Raw genomic sequence first — 24964 nt, forward strand, 5'->3', positions numbered from 1 at the left:
CTTTTGTTGCACTTTTTTTTTTGTTTATTTCACGTTTTTAACAGTGCATGAAAGATTGTGTATTACTGCAAAAAAGAAAAATTGAAATAAATCATAGTGGTTCCAAAATTTGGGTCGCGACTTAATGACTAAGGAAAATGTTGGGTCCCGAGGCGAGACCAGTTGAGAACCACTGCTCTAGTGTAATGCTCGTGCACAGTATTACTGGAACCTCTAGTGTAATGCTCGTGCACAGTATTACTAAAAACAACCCGCCATGTTTCTGTGCCGTGCAGGCCTCGGAGGTGGGCCCCGACGGCGACCTCACGGAGGACTACGGCGTGACCTCTGTGATCATCCGGGTGGTGGACCTGAACAACAACCCCCCCACGTTCTACGGGGAGAAGGGCCCCCAGAACATGTTCCAGCTCACCATGTACGAGCACCCGCCGGAGGGCGAGATCCTGAGGGGCCTGAAGATAACCGTCAACGACTCGGACCAGGTGACGCATCGTTTATTATTATTACTTTTGTTGCACTGTACATTTTTTTTTTTTTTAATCTATTCTATTTTACTATTTTATTGCACTGCACTATTGCACTATTTTACTCTGTCTATTTTATCTTACTCTTTTTATTATTGTCTATTTAAAACTGAATCAAACGATAAACAACAAGGTGGCCTGTTGGGATGTTAGATCCTAATGTGAAAAACTGTGATTTTATACGTCTGCACTCATTATTATCATTATTATTATTCTGACACAATGACTCTGATCAAGTGAAGTATCTTGTATTATTATTCTGACACAATGACTCAGCCTAGGTGCAGTATTTTTGTATTGTTCTGACACAGAATTCCTATAGACTTAATGTCTACATGCAATAGTGACTGTCATTATGTAAACGTTATTCAAACTATGCAATAGTACCGTTCTGAGCAGATGGTGTCGTTGTGTACTGAGAGTTATTCAACGTCCCCCACATCATACTAATGTCCTCAGGAAGAGCCGGCTGAGTGCCTGGCTTACCGTCTGGGAAGTGACGTTAAACCCTCTGCCATTATGACAATAATGCCTTTTATGATATTACATAAATACAATACGCGAGCGAGCCAGCCCAAATAAAAACATAACCACCGTCCAAATGGCTGCTAAACGTAACCTCTGATGTAACCTGTTATTAAACCATGTCTCCTCTGTCGTACTGTATCGCGTTCTAATGTAACCTGTTATTAACCCTTTCACTACCACACTACAGAAGGTTAACCCTTTCACTACTACACTACAGCCGGTTAACCGTCTGTAGTGTGGTAGTGAAAGGGTTAACCGTCTGTAGTGTGGTAGTGAAAGGGTTAACCGTCTGTAGTGTGGTAGTGAAAGGTTAACATTCTGTAGTGTGGTAGTGAAAGGGTTAACCTTCTGTAGTGTGGTAGTGAAAGGTTAACCTTCTGTAGTGTGGTAGTGAAAGGGTTAACATTATGTAGTGTGGTAGTGAAAGGTTAACCTGCTGTACTGTGGTAGTGAAAGGGTTAACCATCTGTGGTGTGGTAGTGAAAGGGTTAACCATCTGTAGTGTGGTAGTGAAAGGGTTAACCGTATGTAGTGTGGTAGTGAAAGGGTTAACCGTCTGTAGTGTGGTAGTGAAAGGGTTAACCTTCTGTAGTGTGGTAGTGAAAGGGTTAACTGTCTGTAGTGTGGTAGTGAAAGGGTTAACATGCTGTAGTGTGGTAGTGAAAGGGTTAACCTTCTGTAGTGTGGTAGTGAAAGGGTTAACTGTCTGTAGTGTGGTAGTGAAAGGGTTAACATGCTGTAGTGTGGTAGTGAAAGGGTTAACCATCTGTAGTGTGGTAGTGAAAGGGTTAACCGTATGTAGTGTGGTAGTGAAAGGGTTAACCGTATGTAGTGTGGTAGTGAAAGGATTAACCTTCTGTAGTGTGGTAGTGAAAGGGTTAACCGTCTGTAGTGTGGTAGTGAAAGGGTTAACATGCTGTAGTGTGGTAGTGAAAGGGTTAACCAGCTGTAGTGTGGTAGTGAAGGGTTAACCTTCTGTAATGTGGTAGTGAAAGGTTAACCTTCTGTAGTGTGGTAGTGAAAAGGTTAACCTTCTGTAGTGTGGTAGTGAAAGGTTAACCTTCTGTAGTGTGGTAGTGAAATGGTTAACTGTCTGTAGTGTGGTAGTGAAAGGTTAACCTTCTGTAGTGTGGTAGTGAAAGGGTTAACCGTCTGTAGTGTGGTAGTGAAAGGGTTGACCTTCTGTAGTGTGGTAGTGAAAGGTTAACCTTCTGTAGTGTGGTAGTGAAAAGGTTAACCTTCTGTAGTGTGGTAGTGAAAGGTTAACCTTCTGTAGTGTGGTGGTGAAAGGTTAACCTTCTGTAGTGTGGTAGTGAAAAGGTTAACCATATGTAGTGTGGTAGTGAAAAGGTTAACCTTCTGTAGTGTGGTAGTGAAAGGGTTAAACCAGGCTGTGTCTCCTCTGTTGTACTGTATCGCGTTCCATTACCAATAGTATTTCCCCCGCGACAGATAAAGGGACCGTTGATTTTTGTCGCTTTGATATCCATCCGTGATTCATCGTCTCTGAGCCGCCGTCAACAACAACAACAACAACAACAACAACAACAACAACAACAACGCCATGCTTTTACATTGATTGAATATCACAGGGTTTATTTGTGCAACATTTGATCAGAAGTATTAGAAATATGATTATGTTATGTATCATTATAAATAGAACAAAAGGATTATACGTGGATTAGTCTGTGTTTCGCAGTGAGACAATCTCAGTAAAAACGGCGTGAGAGGCGCGTCAGGCCTTTTCTCTCTCCGGTATGAATAAAGGAACTACGTGTTCGTGGCAATTCCAGGTGTAGGGGTGGCAGAATAAACAACAAACAGACGGTAGTGTTTCCTGAAATAATACTTTTCTTTATTCTCTAATAAAACAAACAAACGTGGGCGGCTACGTGGTGCAGTGGGCAAGGCGCTCACCACGAATACTGGAGACGCTGGGTTCGCCTGTTCGATCCCAGCGCTCCACATTGCTTTCAGTTTAGCTGGTCGTCCGCACTGATACACATTGGCCGTATTAGGGGGTGGGAAACTGATGGGTGGGGATCGGGCGTTGTGGACAGCGACTCCTACAGGTCGGTTGGTGCGCCTGCGCAGTAGAATCAGGAAGCGACGGGGGCGGGGCCCCTCCAAAGCGCAGACCCCTGACGCTGAAAGATCGCGCCGCGCAGGTGGAAAGATGCGACTGCTGTTACCTCGAGTATCGGAGGGGACTTGTGCTATGTATGACTTAGTCCACATTGCAGCCGGCTTGTGGGAGGCAAGAAACAGCGTTTGTGACAGGGGAGGGTTGAATTGGATGATACGAAATTGGGATGGGAGAAAAATAGAAAAATGGGAGAAAAAATTGATACAAAAAAAAAAAAATGCACTCTTCTCCTCACTCTCTCTCTCTGACTTCTAATAACACTGTCTGCCGGGCGGCTTCTCCGCTCTTGGTCTGTCTCCCTGCCCCCGATACGAGAGAGTGAGAGTGGGCTCTTGGTCTGTCTCCCTGCCCCCGATACGAGAGAGTGAGAGGGTGCTCTTGGTCTGTCTCCCTGCCCCCGATACGAGAGAGTGAGAGTGGGCTCTTGGTCTGTCTCCCTGCCCCCGATACGAGAGAGTGAGAGTGGGCTCTTGGTCTGTCTCCCTGCCCCCGATACGAGAGAGTGAGAGTGGGCTCTTGGTCTGTCTCCCTGCCCCCGATACGAGAGAGTGAGAGTGGGCTCTTGGTCTGTCTCCCTGCCCCCGATACGAGAGAGTGAGAGTGGGCTCTTGGTCTGTCTCCCTGCCCCCGATACGAGAGAGTGAGAGTGGGCTCTTGGTCTGTCTCCCTGCCCCCGATACGAGAGAGTGAGAGTGGGCTCTTGGTCTGTCTCCCTGCCCCCGATACGAGAGAGTGAGAGTGGGCTCTTGGTCTGTCTCCCTGCCCCGATACGAGAGAGTGAGAGTGGGCTCTTGGTCTGTCTCCCTGCCCCCGATACGAGAGAGTGAGAGTGGGCTCTTGGTCTGTCTCCCTGCCCCCGATACGAGAGAGTGAGAGTGGGCTCTTGGTCTGTCTCCCTGCCCCGATACGAGAGAGTGAGAGTGGGCTCTTGGTCTGTCTCCCTGCCCCCGATACGAGAGAGTGAGAGGGTGCTCTTGGTCTGTCTCCCTGCCCCCGATACGAGAGAGTGAGAGGGTGCTCTTGGTCTGTCTCCCTGCCCCCGATACGAGAGAGTGAGAGGGTGCTCTTGGTCTGTCTCCCTGCCCCCGATACGAGAGAGTGAGAGTGGGCTCTTGGTCTGTCTCCCTGCCCCCGATACGAGAGAGTGAGAGTGGGCTCTTGGTCTGTCTCCCTGCCCCCGATACGAGAGAGTGAGAGTGGGCTCTTGGTCTGTCTCCCTGCCCCCGATACGAGAGAGTGAGAGGGTGCTCTTGGTCTGTCTCCCTGCCCCCGATACGAGAGAGTGAGAGTGGGCTCTTGGTCTGTCTCCCTGCCCCCGATACGAGAGAGTGAGAGGGTGCTCTTGGTCTGTCTCCCTGCCCCCGATACGAGAGAGTGAGAGTGGGCTCTTGGTCTGTCTCCCTGCCCCCGATACGAGAGAGTGAGAGTGGGCTCTTGGTCTGTCTCCCTGCCCCCGATACGAGAGAGTGAGAGTGGGCTCTTGGTCTGTCTCCCTGCCCCCGATACGAGAGAGTGAGAGGGTGCTCTTGGTCTGTCTCCCTGCCCCCGATACGAGAGAGTGAGAGTGGGCTCTTGGTCTGTCTCCCTGCCCCCGATACGAGAGAGTGAGAGTGGGCTCTTGGTCTGTCTCCCTGCCCCCGATACGAGAGAGTGAGAGTGGGCTCTTGGTCTGTCTCCCTGCCCCCGATACGAGAGAGTGAGAGTGGGCTCTTGGGGCCCCATTACTGTAAGTTCCCCCTCCTCAACACGATTTGCTAGTTGGTCTTGATGAATGAATGAATGAATGAATGAATTATGAATGAATTATTTTATTTTGAATGTTTACAAATAAATAAACAAACAAATAATTTTTCGAACATTTTCACAAATAAACAAACGAAAAGGATAGGTTTGAAGCCGAAGGCTTATAGAGCAACCTATACCCCTAATTCAAAAAAACAAATTCAAAAAAGTTAGTTTTCAAAATATAACAAACAAACAAACAAAATAAATCAACAATCAAAAATCAACAAAAAACTATCCAGAAAAGAAGAAAAAAAAAGTAAAAGTTTGCAAGATAAAACAAACAAACAAACAAACAAAAATCAACAATCAACAAACAAACAAAAAAAACGTTCCTGAAAAGAACATAAGCCAACGTAGGAAAAATCTAAAATTCATCTACAATACCAGAGTTTCATGGTAGAAAAAAAGATTGTAGGTTAAATTTTACTATAAGATTCTAGAACCCTGTTTTTAAACATCTTTTTAAACTTAAAATGATTGAATGAATGATGATTGATGAATGATTGAATGAAACTTAAAACTTGATGGCCTTCTAGCGACAGGTGCGTCTGGAAGCGGACGCCCAAATATGGGCAGCGCCCCCCCAGCCATTGGGGGTTGTTGCCACAGTGGCTAATAATGCGTGTGCTCCGCTCCTCCCCCCCCGGCAGGGAGCCAACGCCAAGTTCACCCTGAGGCTGCTCGGCCCGGGACACATCCTGAGGGTGGTGCCCCAGACGGTACTGAACGAGGCCCAGGTCACCATCCTGGTGGAGGACTCTGCCGCCATGGACTACGAGAAGTACCAGTTCCTCACCTACAAGGTGGGTCCGTGGGGGCCGCTGGTGTCTTCACTGGCTTTTATAGTGGAAACAAATGTTGATCAAAGTCAAAGTCAAAGTCAACTTTATTGTAATGTAAGTATAAGTATTGTAACAAAGTGCTCCACGTGGTAAATACACACAGGTCACACAACGTGTTTACAGGAAGGTTTTGGAGTTTTGTGTATTGTTGGGGTGACTGTTGGGAACTAGGCTACACTGGCACACCTACTTCCAGTGACTGACGCTAAGCTAGGCTAACGGGGCGGCTGTTCCCTAAGCCTAATGCATGCACAGAGAATAAAAGGGTATGCGTCTGCTCGTCTAACTCCAGGGTAGATGGCAAATAAGCGAATTTCCCAAAAAGTTGGCGTGTTCCTTTAAATTTACATGTTTTGCTTTAACCCTCCAGTCACCCTTGTCGCAGTTCTGGTCAAAAAGCCCTTTTTTTTTACGTGTGTTTGTGGATAGTGTTGGCTAGATTTTATGTATATGCCAGAAAAGTAGCTCAGTATCACATCTTGGACTCACATTACAATAATCCATGTTTGTTTTTTAAAAACAATCACTATTAAGCGCGTGAACAACAAGTGTCACACCTTTCACCCTAGTCGCAGAACTGGACAGGTTAGGGTTAGAGTTAGAGTAACCACTAACCCTAGGGTAACCACTAACCCTAGGGTAACCCTAACCCTAACATCCTAACCCTAACCTCCTAAACCTAACCCCAACCCTAACCCTAATTAAAAAAATTGTTAAAATCCTGAAAATGAATAAATATTCTATATGTATGGTGAGGACTGAAGTTAATAATGATATTCATGGGGGAGCTCCAGTAGCTCACCACGTACCGCGAGTGCTATTTCAGCGCCGTGGACAACCGCGCTCGCGCGGATCTGGGGCTGAGCGCGTTCGAATCCCGGACGGCAGCCGTGCCTTTCCCAGAGTGTCTTCCCCCCCATCTGAACCCTTTCAGCCTGCTTCTGTCGGTCGAACTTGACCAAGTATGAATGCGAAGAAAAAGCGATAAACGCTAAAAAGAACCAGCTGACTGGTCAAAGTTTAAAAAAAAAAATAATGATATTCATGAAAGAAAATTGGAACAATACATGAAAAAGAGATGTTTTTACCGAGATCGCCGTTTCGGTCACTAGGGAGACCGGTAGTGGGTTTTTTGAAGGGTGACTCGAGGGTTAACATTCTGTGCTGCACGTCCCTCCCTCAGCTGCTGGCGGTGGAGGTGGACACCCCCGAGCGGTTCAGCGCCACGGCGGACATCGTCATCCACCTGCTGGACACCAACGACAACGCGCCCCGCTTCTCCTCGGAGTACTACATCGCCCGGATCCCAGAGAACTCGCCCGGGGGCTCCAACGTGGTGTCTGTGACGGTGAGCGGCCCTGGCTGCAGATACACCAAATATATATATATTAGGGATGTCCGATATTATCGGCCGATATCGGCAGTAAAATGTGATATCGGAAAATATCGGTATCGGTTAAAAAAATAAAATAAACAATAACAATATTTGTTATATATATATCCAGTGAAATTATTAGTTACCTGAAATTATTCCGTTTTTTGTAGTGGGAAACCCTGCATATATCGGTATCGGTTGATATCGGTTGATATCGGTATCGGAAATTAAGAGTTGGACAATATCGGAATATCGGTATCGGTAAAAAAGCCAATATCGAGCATCCCTACCAAATATATATATATATTTTTTATTTATATATATTTTTTATTTATAAATATCCTCAAACTAAATCCTCAATTTGAATAAAGTGATTCATCTGATTAAATTAGTCATTTTTTTTTTTTTTTAACAACTTTCCAGCCCCAGCACAGGGAGAAGCCCCAGCCCAACTAAATCAATTAAATCAACTTTCTTTAATGAATATAACTCATCAGAGGGTCATGTGACCTTGTCCTGGCGGGGGGGGGGGGGGGGGGGGGGGACAGCGAGGGTCATGTGACTAAATGTGAATAATAATAATAATAATAATAATAATAATAATACATTCAATTTATAGTGCACTCTACATTTGGAAACCAAATCTCAGGGTGCTATACAGGGTAAAAACATAGACTTTAAAAACATAGGCAATTAAAAAAAACAAGGCATAAAAACCATAGAAAAAAGGGATAAAACACACACAAGGCATGTATAAGATAAAAAGGTTAAAACTAAGAGAAGGCTTTTGTGAAGAGGTGCGTTTGTAGTCCTCTTTTAAACAGCAGTACGGTGAAGCCTCCGACTCCCAGAATGCCTAGCTAGACGCACGGTCCTGATGATCTGCAGCCTGCAGCAGGTATCCAGTCCGAACTACTAACATTATTTTCCTTTCTTTTGTCCACAGGCAACAGATCCAGACTCAGGGCTCTGGGGGGAGGTCAAGTACTCTATCTACGGCTCGGGGGCTGATCTGTGAGTACAGCGTCCCTCTCTCTCTCCCTCTTTCTGCACGCGCTCCGTCAGGAACCGTATCACGGAGATCTGTGGCACTTATGGTTCTGAACGGGGTGAAGAAGGTTGTTTTATTGGCAACGTACACAAGGAGCCTATCCCTCCTAGTTACACACAGTCCTCATATCCCTCCTAGTTACACACAGTCCTCATATCCCTCCTAGTTACACACAGTCCTCATATCCCTCCTAGTTACACACAGTCCTCATATCCCTCCTAGTGACACACAGTCCTCATATCCCTCCTAGTTACACACAGTCCTCATATCCCTCCTAGTTACACACAGTCCTCACATCCCTCCTAGTTACACACAGTCCTCATATCCCTCCTAGTTACACACAGTCCTCATATCCCTCCTAGTTACACACAGTCCTCATATCCCTCCTAGTTACACACAGTCCTCACATCCCTCCTAGTTACACACAGTCCTCATATCCCTCCTAGTTACACACAGTCCTCATATCCCTCCTAGTGACACACAGTCCTCATATCCCTCCTAGTTACACACAGTCCTCATATCCCTCCTAGTTACACACAGTCCTCACATCCCTCCTAGTTACACACAGTCCTCATATCCCTCCTAGTTACACACAGTCCTCATATCCCTCCTAGTTACATACAGTCCTCATATCCCTCCTAGTTACACACAGTCCTCACATCCCTCCTAGTTACACACAGTCCTCATATCCCTCCTAGTTACATACAGTCCTCATATCCCTCCTAGTTACACACAGTCCTCACATCCCTCCTAGTGACACACAGTCCTCATATCCCTCCTAGTTACACACGGTCCTCATATCCCTCCTAGTTACACACAGTCCTCATATCTCTCCTAGTTACACACAGTCCTCATATCCCTCCTAGTTACACACAGTCCTCATATCCCTCCTAGTTACATACAGTCCTCATATCCCTCCTAGTTACACACAGTCCTCATATCCCTCCTAGTTACACACAGTCCTCATATCCCTCCTAGTTACACACAGTCCTCATATCTCTCCTAGTTACACACAGTCCTCATATCCCTCCTAGTTACACACACACAGTCCTCATATCCCTCCTAGTTACACACAGTCCTCATATCCCTCCTAGTTACACACAGTCCTCATATCCCTCCTAGTTACACACAGTCCTCATATCCCTCCTAGTGACACACAGTCCTCATATCCCTCCTAGTTACACACAGTCCTCATATCCCTCCTAGTTACACACAGTCCTCATATCCCTCCTAGTGACACACAGTCCTCATATCCCTCCTAGTGACACACATTCCATCACATATGCTTTTCATCAGAGAGGTCAGAGGTCAGAGGGCAGGGTCACCTGCAGTGCAGCACCCCCTGGAGCAGTTTATGGGGTTCAGTGCCTTGCTCAAGTTTCAAGTTTAAGTTTCAAGCTTCAAGCTTTTTTTTTTTTTTTACCACATTTATAGTGAAATGCTTGGTTCTGTACGACCCACCTGAAATTGTGCGCCATAGAGTAAAAAAAAAATTAAAAAAATTAATAATTAAAGACCAAACAACAATATACAAAACGAATTATTTTTGTTTACAAAATGCAAAAAGAACTAAACACAAAAATTAGGTAGAAGATGTCGGCAGGATGGTGGGCGTTGTAGCTGTAATACCAGGGATCCGGGGATCGAACCGGCGGTGGAAAGGAATCCCAACCTGAGGCTGAGCGTGACATAAGAGCAAAATGGCCCGCAGTGTGAATCGACGGGTCCACATGTGGTGATTATGTGATATGATTATGTGATATGATTATGTGAGTGTGGATTCACAGAGCTGGTGGGGGGAACCAGCTGGCCCCAGCAGACCGGAATAAAGCCCAGACAAAAAAATAAATAAAAACACAATCGCTTATGCAACATTATTAGTGGCTGAAGTGCTGACTAATATCAACAAGGAGATAATGCTATGCCTTTCACACGAGCTGCCTAAAACATCCTCAGCCACTACATGCTATGTACTCTGTGTCTGACAAAGAAATAAAAACTAGTTTTAACCCTTTCACTACCACACTACAGATGGTTAACCGTCTGTAGTGTGGTAGTAAAAGGTTAACCTTCTGTAGTGTGGTAGTGAAAGGGTTAACCTTCTGTAGTGTGGTAGTGAAAGGTTAACTTTCTGTAGTGTGGTAGTGAAAGGTTAACCTTCTGTAGTGTGGTAGTGAAAGGGTTAACCGTCTGTAGTGTGGTAGTGAAAGGCTTTTAACCTTCTGTAGTGTGGTAGTGAAAGGTTAACCTTCTGTAGTGTGGTAGTGAAAGGTTAACCTTCTGTAGTGTGGTAGTGAAAGGTTAACCTTCTGTAGTGTGGTAGTGAAAGGTTAACCTTCTGTAGTGTGGTAGTGAAGAGGTTAACCTTCTGTAGTGTGGTAGTGAAAGGTTAACCTTCTGTAGTGTGGTAGTGAAAGGGTTAACCGTCTGTAGTGTGGTAGTGAAAGGTTAACCTTCTGTAGTGTGGTAGTGAAAGGGTTAACCGTCTGTAGTGTGGTAGTGAAAGGGTTAAGCAAATCAGAGCAAATAAGTCAGACCCATGTTACTGACCAGACGCTCTATATCAGTGATGGCTGTCAGACCCATGTTACTGACCAGACACTCTGTATCAGTGATGGCTGTCAGACCCATGTTACTGACCAGACACTCTATATATCAGTGATGGCTGTCAGACCCATGTTACTGACCAGACACTCTATATCAGTGATGGCTGTCAGACCCATGTTACTGACCAGACACTCTGTATCAGTGATGGCTGTCAGACCCATGTTACTGACCAGACACTCTGTATCAGTGATGGCTGTCAGACCCATGTTACTGACCAGACACTCTGTATCAGTGATGGCTGTCAGACCCATGTTACTGACCAGACACTCTGTATCAGTGATGACTGTCAGACCCATGTTACTGACCAGACACTCTATATCAGTGATGGCTGTCAGACCCATGTTACTGACCAGACACTCTATATCAGTGATGGCTGTCAGACCCATGTTACTGACCAGACACTCTGTATCAGTGATGGCTGTCAGACCCATGTTACTGACCAGACACTCTATATCAGTGATGGCTGTCAGACCCATGTTACTGATCAGACACTCTGTATCAGTGATGGCTGTCAGACCCATGTTACTGACCAGACACTCTGTATCAGTGATGGCTGTCAGACCCATGTTACTGACCAGACACTCTGTATCAGTGATGGCTGTCAGACCCATGTTACTGACCAGACACTCTATATCAGTGATGGCTGTCAGACCCATGTTACTGACCAGACACTCTGTATCAGTGATGGCTGTCAGACCCATGTTACTGACCAGACACTCTGTATCAGTGATGGCTGTCAGACCCATGTTACTGACCAGACACTCTATATGGCTGATATGGCTGAATGTAGAGCTATTTAACACTTAGGAAATACCACTTACAGCACCTTTAAATGCACTAGAATTGACGCTTGACTGTACTTACTGTCGCTCTATCGATGAAAGCAATCTTCCTAAAAGACAATCCTCATAATATGTTTCTTCTATGGCCACACTGAACACGACAATATACTAGAATGTAAATTGAAAGAAGGTAAAAGAGATGTTGACCTGTGTGATAGTTCTAGAGTTCACTCTGAGGCCATGGAGCCCCAGTTCATCCTAGATGCCAAAGAGTTCATTGCGGACAGAGATGCTATCTTCAGCTTGAAGAACAAAGAAGCCAAAACATATACCTTAATCTAATCCAATCTAAATTTGACAGCAAATCCCAGTGATTCTCTTTTCATGTTTGAACTGGTTGCTTTTTCATACATTCACCTCAGCCTTCCAGAGCATTAGCTGGGTTAGAGAGATTGTATTATTTCCGGGGAAAAGAGGCTCACTCACTCTTTCGCTCACCAGTGAAACCAGTGAGACTTTGCCTTCACTACTCTCATGCCAAAAGCAGGGCCGGACTGGGGAAATAATTCAGGCTGGGAAATATAGTGCGAAATATAGCCCCAGTCAGGCCACTTTTTAAGCGGGGGGTCTGGGGGTCCCCCCACCAGGACATTTCTTGTTACAAAGACTTAATCTCCTGCATTCTGGTCCAGGAATTTTTGAATTGTTACCCTTTAAATGCCAGTGTGTGTGATGGCATCACAAACTATTGTAAAAAAAAAAAAGAAAAAACACACAAACAGTGAAATACTTTCAATATATCAAATGCAAAGTAGATTTTTCTGGGGGTCATTATTACAGGCTAGCAGGTGTCAATGATTAGCAACAACACTGATTTTGAAAGATTTTTAATCTAAAAATATAAATGATCAGGGCTGAATTTGGACTTGAGTAATTTTCGGGTCATCACTTCAGCTCAAGGAAGAGCTGTATCGCTGCTGTTTCAAGGGCAGCTTTTCACGGCAGTGTACTCATTTGAGTACGCGGTCCAGCTTGACGACCACCCTAGCTGTTCCCATCGCAGCCCCGGCGGTGTTAGAGGCAGAACTAGCGTAACGCGCTGTTTGGGCGTAGAGAGAGCGTATGTCAGTGGCCAATCAGATCGCAGAACCCGAACGCGGAACTGCAAGTTTGTTGGTAAAAGACTACACACGTCCGGGCCTGACCAAAAGTAATCATAACTATACCTACCTCATACTACAGTCTAGCCCAGGGGTTCCCAAACTTTTCAGGCCGGGACCCAGAAAATAAGGCGTCAGAGAGCCGCGGCCCAATGCACATCGTCAGGCTTTTTTTTTTTTTTTTGCCAGGCGACCGATTTTTTAAGCCAAATATCACTTCAATCCTATTAAGTTAGTTCAAGTTAGTTATTCATTTATATGTGCTATTTATGAGAGGGCTAACTTGTTGCAAAATAATAATGATAATAATAATAGCCTCATTAAAATACTATTGTTGCTTCGGTTGTTTTCAGCGTTTTATGTGCATAGTCTGTTATTTAGTTTGAAATGTTCGTTGAAATAAGTAGATTTTTCGTTTTTGTTTATTTATTAAGTTAATATAAAACCATATAGTCACATTTTAGAATAGAATAAAATAGAATTTTAGAATACAACTAGAAACACTGTCCTGGCCTGCTTCTAAGTTCAGTGGCCTGACAATATTTTTTTTTTTTCTTTTTTTTTTTAAATCATCTCGCGGCCCATCTTTGGGTCGCGACCCCGACTTTGGGAACCACTGGTCTAGCCATATAACTCTGTATGATAGCATGTACAGTAGTGCTGTATATACTATATACATTTATATATTTATATTTACCGCATATATATATATCCATATCATACAGATGAAAACTAGCTCATTCGCTAATTCTGGCACATTTACATTGATGTGGAAACTGAAGATGTTGATTAATGTGCTCTGTCCCTGGGTAAAATTTATACATATCTGTCTGAATATACCTCCATAGAATCCTTATATATACCTACGTATACACCTGCATATACCCATATAACTCTGCATGATATCATGTATAATAATGCTGTATATACTGTATATAATCCTTTTTACATATCTGTAGACTAGATACTATTACCTGTATATCCCTTAAGATAAGATAAGATATTCCTTTATTGCTCCCCTTGGGGAAATTCAGGCATCATAGCAGCATGGGGGAAGGGGGGGGGGGTACAGGTAGTAAAAACAACACAAGCAGTGTAAACAAATAGGTCAATATAATTTACTATCTAACTAACTGAAAAATATATTCACAGTATTCACTCTAACTATAGTTACACTGCTGGCCAGTGACTTACTACCAGAGTGTCTTTATACCTGTATCACTGTACATATTACTACAACTCTGTACATACATCTGATTAGCACTATTACTCATTAGTACTAATTTATATATTTCATACCCAGTTTAATCACATGTACATTGTATATTACTATTGCACTTTATTGTTACATTTGCACTCTGGTTGGATGCAAAACTTATTTTCGTTGTACTGTACTTGTGCTGCATAATGACAATACATTTGAATCTAATGTAATATATTATGGAGATTGACCTGTAAGTAAACCCACTACTAACCTACCTACTGTACCTCCAGCACACCACTGTGCTTCACTGTAAACGTATCGTAGCCCACTGGTCTTTAGCCGCGGCTCCTCTGAGTTTTTCTTACTAATCCTCTAATGGGATTGGCCGAGGAAATAGACTGGTGGCATTTTATTGGAAGAGGAAATAGACCTCACAATTACCTCATGTGACAGAGACCACAGCAGGGCAGTAGGCAAGTCAGCCACTGAAACACTATTAATGGTGCCATCACTGTAAGAAAAAAAGCTGCAAGAAAACGGTAAATGTCTGGCATCAATGGTTTCCAAATACAGTCAAATCAAATACATTTACAGATTACAACCTTTATTTAATGGTTAATATTTTGATAAAAGGTAATTTACTGTATTTTTATGGTATTTACACTTAACCTCTTAGCAAGCGCCCCCAAAATTTGCCATTTTAGTTTTCGTTTTTGAGGACTGCATACTTTTTTTGCAAACCAAAACAACATACTTTATACTTATAGCACATGCATGAGCCTGGTCTCTTTTGAAAGATGACATTCGGAAAAAAATATTCACTTTTAGTGCTAACGTAATAGAGTAACATGTCTGAACTTGAGTTGTAGAAAAACTTGTTACTCAAGTTTTTCTGTAGTAGATAGTAGTCCAGAGGGAGTATTTCTCCAGAAGGTGGTATGGCTTACAAATCCAGACGGAGCCATACCCTGAAGCTGTATGTAGTACATATCCAAATTTCATAAAGATCCATTCAGAAATGAGTGATTAGGAGTGATTTTGGTAAACTGTGTACAAAGAAAAACCTCAGTTTTCTCATAGACTTCAATTCATTTGGCTTCATGTTGAAAAATTTAGTTGTTCACCTAGATCCCTGATTCACACATCCCCACATGGGGTATCATTGGAAGCCACACTCATTGGCTACAACGATCCAAAATCATTTTCGAGATCGGATCTAGATTGACGGAACTACTGCAGCCTGAGTCGGGAGTGGTATTTTGCGCAATACCATGTACTTTGCACAAGCCTAAAATACCGGCATGTAACTCGAGAACCGCTGGACGGATTTTGTACACCCACCAAGTTCAAGTTTCTTTATTAGTTGACATGCAAAAATACAGAATACATATAAAATACAACAAAAAAGGTGTTTAGCCTGCTCATACCTTAAAAGCGTGGGGCAGCACGAATAACTTGGCTCTGCTAATGTATCGTGCTTCCATTCAACAGATGGCATTGGCAACACACGTGAAGTCAAGTCTCACTCGCGTGATACTGCCTCTACATACTCTGGCAATACCTGGTCAGGGTACTCCTGGGTCCTAGTGCCCCCCATGTTACACTATATGTTGTTAGCGGGTCAATGTTGACCCGGGGTCTAACTCAGTCCTGACCACTAAAAAGAAAGGAGTATCACTCAATATAGTTAATACATCCTAACTAACATTATATGCATTCATAACCATATAATCCCATTGTAATTTGATTTTATGGCCCCCGATCATCATGTCGCTTATTTTTAAGATGAAAATGAGGTTGTTCAATCATAATTATACTAAATGTGAAACCCATAGATAATAATGTTTTCTGACTATAATAGAACAATATTAGAATATAACTTCTGAAAAAAAGTTTAGTATATTTATTATTATTTTATTTATTTATTTATATTTAGTATTTTTATAGTATAGTTTTACCTTGCCGGGTCTAACACCACAGTCATACCTTTTTTTCTGCAGATACCTTCATAATTTTCAAAATGGTGAAACATAGTTTAGCTGTGCTTATATATGTGTTGTGGAGGATATCATAAAGCCTTGTTCTAATAAAATCAACTACATGGTAGTTATTACATATTATAACCTTGAAACGGGTCGCTGGAGACCCTAACACCACATACGGGTTAATGATGAATATAGGCTTCACTTCAGATTAGAGCACACAATAGCATCTGCAAATGATTTATAAATGTTTTATGAATGTCTTAACAAATCATTTGTTAAACATGAAAAGACAAGTCTGGTAATTGCATCATGTGTATTCATAAAAGTCCACAAATAAACTATTAGACATTTGTTGCTTCACTAGATTAGGGCACACAATAGCATCTGCAAATGATTTATAGATGTTTTATGAATGTCTTAACAAATCATTTGTTGAACATGAACAAATAAATGGAGGTACAGTATAGTAGTTTTTTCATATCCATTTTTCAAAGCATCTACAATGTGTTACTACACATTAATTAAACAACATTATTTAATGATGAACAAATCAAGTAAAAACAATGTTGATAATGAGTTATAAATAATGTAGAACTAATTTGTAAATGTTATACAAATATAGTTATAAATGATTTAATAATAATTTACGAATGCATATGAATGATTTGTTCATGATTAGTTCATTATCTACAAATACCTTATAAATGTCTTATAAACTGAGTGTTATTATAAAGTGTTACCTAACACCGTAACCTATTGGTAAACAAACGTATTGCTGAAAATATACACTATGACTGTTGTTGTGACATGGTTAGGATGTTTACTCTTGGATACATTTGAGAGGAGAAAAAACGCAACATTATGCCATACAGTCTAGACAGATTGATTTATGACGTGATGTAATTTTGGGACCGGTACCGACCCCGTCGGGCTTAAGAGGTGGCACTGTATCTCACAGGGGACGCGATGATAATGATTAAGTACTTAGGAAGTAATGAACAAAACTGCATCGGTATGTTATGTAGTAATGTCTCAAAACCTGATGTCTGTCTCAAATCCTTACAGAATGACTTCTATCTGTTTCCCAAGGACACAGTCAGTAAAGAATTGATTGATTGATTGATTGAAAACTTTATTAACAGATTGCAGAATAGGTACAGTACAGTACAGCTCAATACATACAATTGTTAAGGGGATGCAGACCAGAGAAAGACTTTCGTCTTGTTTACATCAGGGTCCCCCATTTTCAATTCATCGTAACATATATGACATACATGACATACAGATAGACAGTACTGCTACATCTATACATTTATGACATACCAGATTTGCAATTACAGTACTGTTTGTGATACAAAAGAGTCCAGAAAAAAGAGTATATACATTTGACGTAGAAACTGTACATTGGATTGGGTAGGTGGGGGTGGGGGGGGACTGTACATTGGAGGTGGTTGGGTGGGGGGGGGGGGGGGGGGTTGGGTAGGAGTGGGGGGGGAGGTTGGGTAGGAGGGGTGGGTGGGGGACACTGTATAACTGTACAAACAAAACTGTACATTGGATTATTGACAAGACCATACTTGGTAATTTACTGTACATTGGAGGGGGTTGTGTTCGGACATTTACAGGGGCCAGTTTCGAGTTGCAATTATCCTCTTAAATCTCCATTTTTCTATCTGCTTACCTTCTAAAGGTTTACATTTACATATTTGTTCCTATGTTTGTTTGTTTGTTTTGTTTTAGTTCCTCATTCGGTCCTAAGTACTTAATCAGTATTTGTGCCCCACTGACCTCTAAAGTAAAGGGTTCACTGGTTGATTACTGGTTGTATCTCTATGACCTGGAAGGAACACGCACACTCTCTAAGCTCCAAGCTGAGGATACAGTTCTCCCAGGCTGTAAAGTCAACAACGGATTAAAGGCCCCAACCTCATATTTGGATCTACCTTTTGTCACCTATACCTATATAGAACACAACAGACCCACATTGACAAACCCACTCATGACCTTTCAAGGAATTATGCCTCCTCGAACGATTTGTTTTGTATGTCCTCCTGAAGCCGTTTGATATCCCATCGACGTATCTCACAAGCCCGGCCCTCTTTCCTTGACCGTCCAATCACAACGGTTTGTCAGAGGGAAGCAACAGTTGTGATTGGAGGACGACAAGATCTGTCCGCAGAGTCGTCTGTGCACCAAGGTCGGTGCATGCACTGGAGAAAGATCAAAGCAGAAAGATCTTTATCTTAGAGTCTTATCTTTATTCATACATTTAAAACAAACGCGTTTCAGCAACATGCCTTCATCGGGGTTACGTGACAATGAAAGGCTAATGATGAACGAGGAGTAAGATAAGATGAGATATTCCTTTATTGATCCCCTTGGGGAATTTCGAGTTCAATGTGAATACATTTTAGAGTTTTGTTTTTACGTTTTGTATAGCTATTTTACTGGCTAATGCCTCTGTCATAGATGTATATGTGGACAGGACATTTCATTGGTGAGTCTAGGAATTTAAACTGTTTTCTGATTGGTCTGTTGTCAATTGGGGGCCATAAAGTTCAAGTTCATAACGCTTTGAGTTCATGCTCGTTTCCCATGCTTTCTTATTGTTGTTTTTAGCTCTATTTATTTAAAATGTTCTGATGTGCCTTAGTTACTATTGCTTGCTACCATGTATGTATGTATATGTGTTTATGTTATAGGTTTTAGTTAATCGTTCCATATCTTGTTGAGTGTTGCATAATCTGGATTTTATGGTGGTTTTGTTTTAGATTTTGTTCTTGGTCCGTTGATGTCTCTTCTTGACTGTGCAGCCCATGGGGGCAATGTGATGTGATCTCGGGCTTATATAAATACATTTGATTTGATTTGATTTGATAAAGTAGCGTGTAAAAACCCACCTAAAAACACACCTGTTCACACTTGCCTTCACACAACACAGCCCTGCTCCCAAGTAGCCCACCCCCTTCCTCCCCGACTCTTTTCTTTTAACTAAGGCTGTCAAATATATCGCGTTAATATCGCGTTAACTCCCGATTCTATTAATGCCACTAATTTTTTTAACTCAAGATTAACTAAAAAAAAAAAAAAAAAAAAATTTTTTTTTTTTTTTTTTACTAGACTTCACTCAGGTGTATTATTGATGCTCTCATTGATACTATGTTTGTTTCTGAAGTGTGTGTGTGTGTGTTCTGTGTGTGTGTGTGTGTGTGTGTGTGTGTGTGTGTGTGTGTGTGTGAGTGAGATATAGAGAGAGAGGGGGGTGAGAGAGATGAGGAAGGGGCAAAAGAGAAAGAGATCTGGGAGAGTGTGTGTGTGAGGGAGAGAGGGGGGTGTGTGATTAATCAGCCCTTGTGTGTGTGAATGTAACAAGTTCCTAACGTTTTCTTTCCCCTATTATTTCATGCACACTTTATTCATTGTTTTAAATTATTATTTTCTTTTAAGTTATTTTGTGCATCACTCTGTTTTGAATTTGATGCAAATTTGCAATGCATGAGGGTCATCCTTTTGTGTTAAATGGCTGCATAAAGCAAGCATTTGTTGACTCGCATGTTGATAAGAGTATTAAAACTTGGAACTTGAAAAAGATCTGTTTAAGGTAATAAAAAAAAATTAAAAAAAAAAATGCGATTAATTTGCGATTAATCGAGTTAAATATTTTAATCGTTTGACAGCACTACTTTTAACCCTTCATTTGGGTCCTCAAGCGCTCATATTAAAGTGACTAAGCGTCATCTCTTATCGTTTTCTTTTAATCATCGTGAGACTGAAGGATGCGTCAGCCCTCATTGAAATACATTGGCACCAGAGTGCATGTCATTGCATCAGTTTAATTAGGGGTAAGCAGGTGTGCATGACTCAGAGGGAGCTGTCAATCAACTCAGTACTGCTGACCTGGCAATGACCTCTCAGGGAGTTAACCCTTGATGGCCCCTCTGTGTATCTTTTGAACCGTTTGCCGTAGAGACTTGCGGGTTGTGTCATTGTACTCAGTAGGGATGTCCTCTGTCATTGGTCTATGTTGACCACTCCCCCGATCCTTAGACCACACCCCCTTAGGCCACACCCCCTTTGTGTATCTCTTGAACGGTTTGTCGTAGAGACTTGCGGGTTGTGTCATTGTACTCAGTAGGGATGTCCTCTTTTATTGGTCGATGTTGACCACTCCCCCGATCCTTAGACCACACTCCCTTAGGCCACACCCCCTTTGTGTATCTCTTGAACCGTTTGTCGTAGAGATTTGCGGGTTGTGTCATTGTACTCAGTAGGGATATCCTCTTTCATTGGTCTATGTTGACCACTCCCCCGATCCTTAGACCACACCCCCTTAGGCCACACACCCTTTGTGTATCTCTTGAACCGTTTGTCGTAGAGACTTGCGGGTTGTGTCATTGTACTCAGTAGGGATGTCCTCTTTCATTGGTCTATGTTGACCACTCCCCCGATCCTTAGACCACACCCCCTTAGGTCACACCCCCTTTGTGTATCTCTTGAACCGTTTGTCGTAGAGACTTGCGGGTTGTGGCATTGTACTCAGTAGGGATGTCCTCTTTCATTGGTCTATGTTGACCACTCCCCCAATCCTTAAACACACACTCTTAGGCCACACCCCCTTTGTGTATCTCTTGAACCGTTTGTCGTAGAGACTTGCGGGTTGTCTCATTGTACTCAGTAGGGATATCCTCTTGTATTGGTCTATGTTGACCACTCCCCCGATATTTAGACCACACCCCCTTAGGCCACACTCCCTTTTTGTATCTTTTGAACCGTTTGTCGTAGAGACTTGTGGGTTGTGGCATTGTACTCAGTAGGGATATCCTCTTTCATTGGTCTATGTTGACCACTCCCCCGATCCTTAGGCCGCGCCCCCTTTGTGTATCTTTTGAACCGTTTGTCGTAGAGACTTGCGGGTTGTGTCATTGTACTCAGTAGTGACTTCCTCTTTCATCTGTCTATGTTGACCACGCCCATAGTTAGGCTCCTCCCCATTTGTGTATCTTTTGAACCATTTGTCGTAGAGACTTGCGGGTTGTGTCATTGTACTCAGTAGGGATGTCCTCTTTCATTGGTCTATGTTGACCACGCCCATAGTTTGGCTCCTCCCCCTTTGTGTATCTTTTGAACCGTTTGTCGTAGAGACTTGTGGGTTGTGTCATTGTACTCAGTAGGGATATCCTCTTTCATTGGTCTATGTTGACCACTCCCCCGATCCTTAGGCCGCGCCCCCTTTGTGTATCTTTTGAACCGTTTGTCATAGAGACTCGCGAGAGACCCTCTCCCCTTGGCCGGCGGTGCACAGGCGTCACCCACACTTTCACAATTTCCCCCGTGTGGAATTGTCTAGTTATTATTATTATTAAACATTTCAACGATGCCTTTCCCCGACCTTTATAGGTTCCTGATTCAGCCCACCTCCGGGATCATCTACACCCAGCCGTGGGCGAGCCTGGACGCGGAGGTGCGGTCCAAGTACAACTTCTACGTCAAGGCGGAGGACACCGAGGGCAAGTACAGCCTGGCGGAGGTGTTCGTGACCGTGCTGGACCTGAACGACCACCCGCCCGAGTTCAACGAGAACTCCCTGGAGAAGACCATGGTCATCGGAGTGCCGGTGCAAATACAGGTGTGTTCCTCTGTGATGATGATGTACCAACTGTCTCGCCTGTTAGTCTGTAACACTACTATCATCACCGACGTCTAAGAAGGGAGATCCCCCCTTGAACGGCCCTTCTAAGGTTTCTCTCCTTAGGTCCAGCCTGTGGTGCATTTTTTCCTATTGCTAGGTTTTAGTGTTTCCTTACCTTCGCGTGGGGTCTGTCTGGGAGTGTTGCATTCATTTATTTGATTTATTTTAAATTTTTTGGATTTCATGGTGTTTTTGTTTTGTTCTTGATTTATTGTGGTGTTTCTTCTTGACTTGTTTAAAGAAGACGTGTCCGGCCCATGGGGGACATTAATGTGTGTTGTAGGGCCTTACAAATACATTTTATTTTTATTTGATTCATGATGATAATAATAATACAATTTATTTGTACAGCATCTTTCATACAGAAACTGCAGCTCAAAGTGCTTCACAACAGAAAAAGGACTGGCATAGAATTTGTGCAGACATATAAAATCACAGTTTTTCACATTAGGATCTAACATCCCAACAGTCAAGTCAAGTCAGTTTTATGTATATACTGTAGCACATTTTAAACAACCGCAGTTGACAAAGCGCTGAACAATTTACATGAAATTCAGGATAATACCCTCAAACAATAGGCCACCTTTTTATGGTTTGATTCTATTGCAGTTTTTTTAAATAGACAATACTAAAAAGAGTAAAATAGAATAGACAGAGTAAAATAGTGCAATAGTGCAGTGCCATAAAATAGTAGAATAATATTATATTATAATAGACAGAGTAAAATTATGCAACAGTGCTTGTGCAATAAAATAGTTCTGGATTACTGTTTAACAGTTTAAAACCGTCGTTACCTTCCCTGTTTGATATCCACAGTTTACAAGCCGACAGTCTTCCCTCCACTTTGGCCCTTCGAACGTCCCTCTCAGGGCGCAGTTTAATGATGAGTCATTAAAGGTCTCCCAGTCCCTCCTGCTCTGCAGTAAACAGATCATATATGTTCTGGTACCACGTTGACTTGAACCGAGGCTCGCTGTGGAACACGACTGAAGGAGACAGAAGCTATATTCACATACCTTTGCTTGCAATATTTAGGTTAAATAGCTTTTACCAGATTAATATCGATTAATTTCCGATACCGATATCAACCGATATCACCCGATATCGATATATGCCCCTCCCCCCCCCAAAAACGGAATCATTTCAGGTAATTAACATTACATATCTCTTGTTGTGGAATTAACACAACATTATGCATACTTTTGACAATAAATAAAATCAGAATTTGTTCTTACTTGCTTGCCTGGGTAAATAAAGGTTAAATAAATGTAAAAAAACTATACCGATATTTTCCGATATCACATTTGAATGCCAATATCGGCCGATAATATCGGACATCCCTAGTCTTTAATGTATGTGACGAATAAATCTCTTGAATCTCTCGACTCCATTAACCCCGCGCAGGCGGTGGACGATGACGCGGAGGAGCCCAACAACGTGATCGAGTACTCCATCATGAAGACGGAGCCCGACAACATCTTCGACATCGACCGCGACACGGGCGAGATCGTGCTCAAGTCCTACGTCAAGTCCATGGACATCGTCCACAACATCACCAAGCAGGGCGACTGCACCTGGTCCGTGGTGGTGCAGGCCCGCGACCGCGGCCAGCCCTCCTTCAGCACCACCGCCATCGTCAAGATCGACATCACCGAGGCGGTGAGTACTCCGGGGGTGGGAGTGCATAGAGCAGGGGGGTCAGAGGTCAAAGGGATTACTTGGGAGTTTTTTTTTTTTTGTCTGATGTTTGTAAATGGCTGCATTTTTATTAGGGATGCTCGATATTCGCTTTTTTACCGATACCAATATACCGATATTGTCCAACTCTTAATTTCCGATACCGATATCAACCGATATCAACCGATACCGATATATGCAGGGTTTCCCCCCCAAAAAATGGAATAATTTCAGGTAATTAACATTACATATCTCTTGTTGTGGACATTATGCATACTTTTGACAATAAATAAAATCTGAATTTGTTCTTACTTGATTGCCTGGGTAAATAAAGGTTATAGAAATGTAAAAAAAAAAGATAAAAAAATATATATATATATTTTTTAAACCGATACCGATATTTTCCGATATCACATTTTTATGCCGATATCGGCCGATAATATCGGTAGGCCGATAATATCGGACATCCCTAATTTTTATATATAGCAGCTTTTATCCAAAGCGCTTTACAATTTGTTCCTCACATTTTTACCCGTTCACTCCTCACACATTCACACACCGACGGCGGAGGCGACCATGCAAGGTGCCAACCTGCTCATCGGGAGCAATTAGGGGTTAAGTGTCTTGCTCAAGGACACTTCGACACGCCGCCCGGGAGGAGCGGGAATCGAACCGGGAACCTCCGGAGTACCAGACGACTGCTCTCCCTCCTTGAGCCACTGTCGCCCCCTTGTTCTACACCAGACGCGGTAATATTCCTTGTCGAAACCACGGGCGTGGCTAGCAGGAAGGTTGGACTTGAACGTTCCTTTTTAGGAAATCTGAAGGACAAACGTTGAAACCTTTCTTCACAAGGTGACAGTGACGGTCGTCTGGTAATCCGGAGGTTCCCGGTTTGATTCCCGCGCTCCTCCCGGGGAGCGTGTGGAAGTGTCCTTGAGCAAGACACTTAACTGCTAACTGCTCCCGATGGGCAGGCCGACACCTTGCGTGATCGGTGTGTGACTTTGTGAGTGAATGGGTCAAATGTGAGGAGAAAATTGTAAAGCGATTTCGGATAAAAGCTGTTATATAAAAGCACCGGTTACCATTTATTTATTAATTTATTTACCAAGGTGACGAGTGTCTGGTGAAGAACAATGACAAGCTAAAATTCTAAAACATCGCTGTAATCATTTTCAATTCAGGAGGTGGAATTTTCTTCAAAACAGGAATCGAAATGATTTAGCTATAGAAAGTTTCTTACCGATATATATCCTATATCTACTAAGAAATTATCTAGAAGGAATGCTTCATCATTAGCGTGTGAATTGTGTTACAATCTATCATTTTCATTGATGGAATTGAAAGTGAAATGGCCCTGACCATTGACCCTTGACCCTTGAGTAGAGTAGCTGTAGGCTACAGTTATGTCAAATGACACCATTATGCACCTTGTCCTGCACGGAATAAGTTGTCATTTGAATCAATCTCAAACAGAGCTGCCAATGTGGAAGTTTAACAAGCAGCAAGCCAATTTATTCCAAAATTACAACATTTGATACTGTTTACTTATTAATGTATATCTGACTATTCAGCAATGAGTTGTGTTTGTTTCCAGTAGCAATGC

At 42.7% G+C, this 24964-nt stretch overlaps 1 pseudogene across 1 annotated transcript in view; it reads left to right on the top strand.

The window, feature by feature from the left end:
- The first annotated feature begins 221 nt into the window (after positions 1-221).
- The window catches only part of LOC311247960 (cadherin-related family member 1a-like), a 31485-nt pseudogene continuing 6742 nt past the window's right edge, over positions 222-24964 (top strand). The window contains exons 1-6 of the transcript in view: positions 222-482; positions 5634-5786; positions 7009-7173; positions 8147-8214; positions 21387-21615; positions 23083-23337. The product of the transcript in view is annotated as a cadherin-related family member 1a-like (transcript). The remainder of the gene's footprint in view (positions 483-5633; positions 5787-7008; positions 7174-8146; positions 8215-21386; positions 21616-23082; positions 23338-24964) is intronic.

This window comes from Notolepis coatsorum, assembly GCF_963971535.1.
Source record: "Notolepis coatsorum genome assembly, contig: SCAFFOLD_158, whole genome shotgun sequence".
NCBI classification, from domain to species: Eukaryota; Metazoa; Chordata; class Actinopteri; order Aulopiformes; family Paralepididae; genus Notolepis; species Notolepis coatsorum.